Here is a 7,109-nt window from a genome sequence, read left to right on the forward strand (position 1 = left end):
CTTCTTGACAAATGATCTTCTACAGAAGTTTCGCTACCAGTTCTAGCAACGCATTTGCCAGCATGCACTTAACCTCGCGACTCCGTATTTGCAAGCGCGCCGCCCGTTGCGTTGGGCTGCCGGGATGCGCCTGCTCGTTGGTGGAAGAACGCGCGCGCTTTGGCTGACATGACAGAAAAGCCTGGAAACACGGTATTTTACCTGTAAATATTAAGAAAACTGGCTATTTATGCTCCAAAACCGAAGATCAAAAGTAGCTAGAAAGTAGCCATGAAGACAACCTGAAATATTTGTCGCAAGACGGTATCGTAAATAGCTAATTCCTAGCACAGTAGCCGCCAAAGCAAGCCTGGAACGGGCGGTAGTAAAGACGCCACTAAACAACTGCCGAGCTTCGTACGGACATTCAAGGCCTTTGAGACAAGTGCAAGCCTGTTTCTTTTTATTTGTCTAAACTGCCTAACAGAAGGGCCCTGTGAAGCCAATTAAAGTATAGGGGACGTTAATTGTACTGTTTTAACTGCACTCTAGTAATTGATATATAGATGTGAAGAAAGTGAAGTGGACTAAAAGACACATTGCCGCCGGCAGGGACCGAACCTGCAACCATAGGCGGAGAGTTTTCATTTTCCTGGAGGGGGCAGGGGCCGCACTGGCTCTTCCACATTTCTCTCTCACTCTCTCCACGCACACACCTATATATATATATATATATATATATATATATATATATATACATATATATAACCAGAAAATTACCCTTTTTTCATTGGAGAGAAAGCCTGTGCGAAAACCTTCCCTGACTGATTGTGTCGGGATTGCTTTGTATTCTCAGTAGCATTTTCGTTTTCTGGAAACCAGTCGCCACGCGATTCAAGACTCAACATTACCTGCACATACAAATCCGTTTGAGGGGCATTTTCAACTGAATGTTTCAGTCGTCACTGGTCCATGATCCGAATTTTAAAAGCCTGAAATGAAAAAGCGGGCGTAAACAGCCCCCTGTGAAATAGCTACCACACAGGACGGCCAACAGTTCGTTGTCAGTGGACGGGGACCTAAGCCGAGATCTTGACAAATTTCTCGGGCCGGCGCTGGGGGGGGGGGGGGGGCGCTCGAGCCCCCCAGCCATTCCACCCCGTACTCTCCGCCTATGCCTGAAACCATCAGATAACGCGCCCGATGCTCTACCAACTGAGCTACGGCGGCGATCGTCCTTTCGTCCACTTTATCGGGTATTTCTTTCATTCAACAGAAGGCCTTATAAATTTCTGCTATGTCTGAAACAAATTTTATCATGCATATGAATCTTGGTGCAAGAGTTCCTTCTACATTTAGTCGATCAAAAACTTTTCCGGTGGTAATATTAGCATATTTTATGAAAAGTGGCACACATTCCACATGCTCCTTGCATGCAGAGTGGATTTCTTCCGGTTTGATAAGTAAGCAAATGAGATCGTGTGGATTAGACAGACACAAAGAAGGTTCCATTTGATTGCTTCCTGCTGGGCACCGGCTCCACGCAAGAAAAATTCAGGAAGCTTTCATTCTTTGGCTATTCCCATCCTGCTTCCGGCTTTTTTACACGATGTGCATGCCTGCCTGATCCCCTTCTAAACAGACCTCGTGGAGCCAGCTGCATGGCTCTCTGTCCACATATAGAAGTTCTATTCCATATGTCTATCCGTAAGGCGGTCACACGGACTTCTAGAGGTCTCCAGCTCTTCAAGAGTCCATGTAATTCTGCAATATTCGAAACGGGACCTCTAAACTTACGAAGCACTCAATCTTAGCATTGGAAATTTATGCAATATTTGAAATAGAGGAGCCGACACAGGATATCCATTTCTGTCAGGTCCTCATTGTTCCCGTGTGACCTCGCGGGGATCGACAATATCCCGCCGTGCAGCCAACGTGGGGTCACTCGTTCCCGTGGGCTTTTTCGAGTGACGCTCTCAAATTGCATGACAAGGGGCCTTGCGCCGTAGGCTGTTTCTGCTCACTTTGCAGAATTTATCAAGCGCTTTCGAAGCTACAGCTTTTGTAATCCGGGAGCGCGTCGGGCTTATGCGTACGTGTCAACGACATCGCCGCGGCTAAAGAATTTTACAGAACTCCGGATTCACAGCTTGCGGGCCGAGGTTCAAGCTTATACGACCACCCAAGTTTCTTGCATTCTTATTTTGTTGTCGCAAAAAAAAAAACAACTCACAGTTGGGCAAGTTGGTACTCATGATCAAAGACGGGAGGTATGCAAACACGGACGCAAGAAAAAATTCAGGACAACACAAACGCCAGTACCAGCGCCAGTACCAGCGCCAGTACCAGCAAAAGTCAGTACCAAAACAAGTTGGTATTGCTTCATATTTGAATGCGCTGAACGAGACGGGGACGAAGCTGTGAATGAAGCAAGACGAGCGCTAACTCTCAACTATTTTACTTAGAAACAAGAAACGCTCCGGAGCTTTAGGCATCTTCGTCCTCGTGTAGTGTTGCGCATTCAAATATGTATTTTGCTGTCGTTGATTAAACGAGTTCAAAGAACAAGAACATTTTTGTTTCCTTATAAGCGAACAGCAGCTATTAGTAGAGATATGATTACAGATGAATGCATATGTGTTTTGCTTCAAGCAGCTGAAAATGTTTCTTTTTGACGCTCTTTTGGTTAGGAAAGTACATTCAGTCTTTTATATCCACAATATCTGGTAGCATTGACAGATACTGCTCCTGCTAATGACGACTAACGTCCCAATATGACCTAGCTAATAAAACTAAGCGCTGTGTACGTTAGTGTTCTTTTGGGGGAATCTTACCATTCTGCAGCACTTCTGAACTATGTCAAAGCAAAAGACCACGATAGTCTTTCTCGAGCGGAGGGCACGGAACTCCACGTTACACTACAGAAGTAGGAGGAAGAATACACGTTTATTGCGCGAAACAGCGTCGTTTCTTCCTTCCTTCCTTCTTTTCTTTCTTTCTTTCTTTCTTTCTTTCTTTCTTTCCTTCTTTCTTTCCTTCTTTCTTTCTTTCTTTTATTTCTTTCGAAAGTATTGTTTCGTCGCCCGCGGTAGGAGCTGTCTCAGATCAGAAAGTCGCTGGCTACACTGCAAAAAATCTGGCCCCTAAACACGGACAAAGCTGAAGGTATAGCGCTGCCGAGCACTTTTCCGTGTTCCTAATTAAACGATTTCTCTAAAAAGGAGTCTTCTAACGAAGTGCCTTCGTTAGCACAGCTAGCACAAAGCACTCCGTCACGTCGTTTGAATGAGAACACTGCTCCGTGACCTAGAATACAACAATTTCCTTCAAAGAAGGTCTTCTTACGTACCTCCTACGTTAAGATACTAAAGAATGGTCTGCCCGTACTGTCCAATATAATACAGCACATTTGCCTTAATGCAAAATAATGGTTTTGTACCACAACTGCACCATAAAATCCCATAGAAGCTTTGCCACCTATGCAGGTGGCAGTCTCGGTATACGCTGGCAACAAGTGAGCGGAGGTCGACCAGTCCACTAGCCACATACGTCCACGTACACGTTCGGTATGGGTCTGTGGTTGTTGTTTCAAGCAGATGCTTCCTGACGCATGAACATAATTCCAATAGTTTTCCTCCACCTTCGTTCCTGAGCCACCATCCTCGCATTGTTAAGGTCGAAGCTATAACCTGTCGTCTAGCAGTATTCAACAAGCTGTCTTAAAATGCGCTCCATGGGTGGCTTTAGCAACATTCCCACTTTGTGTTCTTTGAACGTCTTTGGCATATTCCTGCCCGATTCGCCGATGTAAGTGGTATCGTGAACCCCACAACGTACTCTGTAGAGTACCCTGCTCTAATCATCCGCAAGTGTGCGGTCTTTGGGCTTTGGGAACACATGTCCTAAGGACAAGGTATACACAAACACCACCGAAGATTAGAGTGCGATCATCTACGAAGTACAATGTGGGGATTGCGACACAACTTGCATAGGCGAAATAGGTTGAAGAAGGTGATCGAAGGTTAAAGAACACAAAGAGGATGTTGCGAAAACCACCCATGCAACGTGTTCTAAGACGGAGCCTGTTGAACGCTGCTGAATGACAAGACATAACTTTGACCTAATCAATTCGACGATGCTACCTCGTGTACAAAGGTCGGTGGAAAAGAAAAATTTTGGAATCATGGTTCATTCATCACGGCGCATTGGCTTGCAACAACAACAGCGGCCCTCTACGAGATGTTTACAAGGAAATGTGCGACTAATGGACTGGTCAAACTCCGCTTATATTTGCCAGCGTATACTGAGAATGTCGCCTGCATAGGTGGCAAAACTTTCATGTCATTTTGTTAATTGTTGTGTTAAGTCAAAGTAAACATTTTACAATCAAGCTACACATCCCGAGCTCGTAGATGTGGGGGTAGCATGCCATGTGTAGATGAACTGTACTGTGTGAACTTGCTGATGACGGAAGCATACCTGCTGCTTCATGCCAAATAAACAGTGAAGTACACTACTACATGCTTCTTTAAATGCCACTTTGGCAGATGTATTCGGGAACATATTTGTCAAAAGTCTTGCAAGCCTGCTTATGAAACTGTGTGCACGGCCCATGGACAGCTCCACTTCGCTCCTTTCTGTACGTCTGAAAAGGAAGTGAAAGAAAACACCTAGAGCAACAGCAATGTTCATAATTTATACCCATTTAAATATTGCCATGGTGCATGTGCACATGGCCTCCCTTAGCATCACTGTTTCAGAAATCAAAAAAGCAGAAACGATATTTTGCAGATATTTCTGGACTCGTTCTGATCATATGAAGGTACAAGCAGCATGATTTTACGAATACTTATTGCTAGAGCTGTGCGAATAGCAAAATTTTGGGTGGGAAGCGAATTCGAATAATAAAGATTGAGTGCGAATTCGAATCGAATAATTTCGAATAATTTTCGAATATTTCTCAAACATTTTTCGAATAATTCGAAGTGAAATTACAGAAAAAGTTGCAGAGAATCCCTAAGTATGTTCTTGTGAGATAGCAACATGAAAGTGTTTCTTTTCGCTAGGTTGATGAAGCGCTGGTGGGGTCATATTTCATAGTTGTCTTTCTTATCAAGAATGAGGCAATGTAGAGGCCGAATTGTATTTATGTACATGATTTGGTGCAACCAAAGTGTTGCCGACAACACTTTACACGTGATAGGCAGAGATGCCATTTCCTCAGCCTCTCCTTCTCTTTCAACTTCTGTGGAAGGCCAACTGATGTGGCAGACAAGGGTGTGCTCCCTTCAAGTCCGGAGTTCCAAATCTGCCTCGTAGACTGTCGATATATAAGAACATCTGAAATTTTGGATGCTAAAAAGCTTCGGCGTCCGATTTTTCGGACTTCCTGCCCAAATGTCAGGTCCAAAACAGCATTGAGCCCCAAACTCTGCCACATCTTTCATCTCCATATTGGAACCAGCGTTTTCTTGAGTTAATACATTTGCGACCGTAGCGGAGCTTGAAAGGCAGCTTTGCCGCAATACGGGGGTGTGATGAGGTGAAGCATACTGATAATCTAGGGACCACTTCCAAACGGACGTTGTCTCTTGGCTAAGTTCGACCGTAACGGACTTTGAAAGGCAGCTTTGCCGCAATACGGGGATGTGAGGAGGTGAAGCATATTGAAAATCTAGGGACCACTTCCAATCGGACGTTGACTGTCTCTTGCCCAAGTTCGACCGTAACGGACCTTAAAAGGCAGCTTTGCCGCAATACGGGGGTGTGATGAGGTGAAGCATATTGAAAATCTAGGGACCACTTTCAACCGGACTTTGTCTCTTGGCTAAGTTCGACCGTAACGGAACATGAAAGGCAGCTTTGCCGCAATCTGCACAATTGACAATCTGCATAATTGTTGCTTCCATTCTCAGGTGTTGCCCACCCTTTCAATGTTGCATAATTGTTGCTTCCATTCTCAGGTGTTGCCCACCCTTTCAATGTTGGAAGCACTGCAGTGAGACCACAGACAGGTAAAGGAGCACCTAACAAACCACATCTCATTTGTAGTCTTTATTCTTGAGCTTTTTTTCCCTCTAGGTTATACTATTGTGCTGTTGAACTTTCAAGCACCACTTTAAAATAAGGCAGAGATGTTACCGTATTTACTCGTATGTAACGCGAGTTTTTCTATAGATGGCATATTCTTATAGATGATATTCTTATAGATGGATATTCTTATAGATGGCAAACATGAAAGTGTTTCTTTTCGCTGGGTTGATGAAGCACTGGCGGGGTGATGTTTCATAGTTGTCTTATCAAGAATGAGGCAATGTAGAGGCCGAATTGTATTTATGTACATGATTTGATGCAACCAAAGTGTTGCTGACAACACTTTACACGTGATAGGCAAAGATGCCATTTCCTCAGTCTCTCCTCCTGTTTCAACTTCTGTGGAAGCCCAACTGATGTGGTGGACAAGGGTGTGCTCCCTTCAAGTCCGGAATTCCAAATCTGCCTCGTAGACGTCGATATACAAGAACATCTGAAATTTTGGATGCTGCTAAAAAGCTTTGGCTTCCGATTTTTCGGACTTCCTGCCCAAATTTCAGGTCCAAAACATCATTAATTGAGCCCCCACCTCTGCCACATCTTTCATCTCCATGTTAGAACCAGCGTTTTCTTGAGTTAGTACTTTTGAGACCGTAGCAGAGCTTAAAAGGCAGCTTTGCCGCAATGCCGGGATGTGATGAGGTGAAGCATATTGAAAATCTAGGGACCACTTTTAATTGGACCTTGACTGTGTTTTGGCAAAGTTCGACCATAACGGAACTGAAAGACAGCTTTGCCGCCATACCGGGTGTGATGAGGTGAAGCACATTAAAAATCTAGGGACCACTTCCAATCGGACGTTGACTGTGTCTTGGCCACTATCTTACTCCGTGGTCTTGGCAAAGTTCGACCGTAACGGAGCTTGAAAGGCAGCTTTGCTGCAATACGAGAGTGTAATGCGGTGAAGCATATTGAAAATCTGAAGGGGTCACTTTCAACCGGACGTTGACTGCATTTGTCTTTGGGAAATTCGAATAGTTCGAATAGTAAAATTTCAGTGCGAATCGAATCGAATAGCAAGCACTATTCGAAAATAT

This window comes from Rhipicephalus sanguineus, chromosome 1 (assembly GCF_013339695.2).
Source record: "Rhipicephalus sanguineus isolate Rsan-2018 chromosome 1, BIME_Rsan_1.4, whole genome shotgun sequence".
Classification (NCBI taxonomy): Eukaryota; Metazoa; Arthropoda; class Arachnida; order Ixodida; family Ixodidae; genus Rhipicephalus; species Rhipicephalus sanguineus.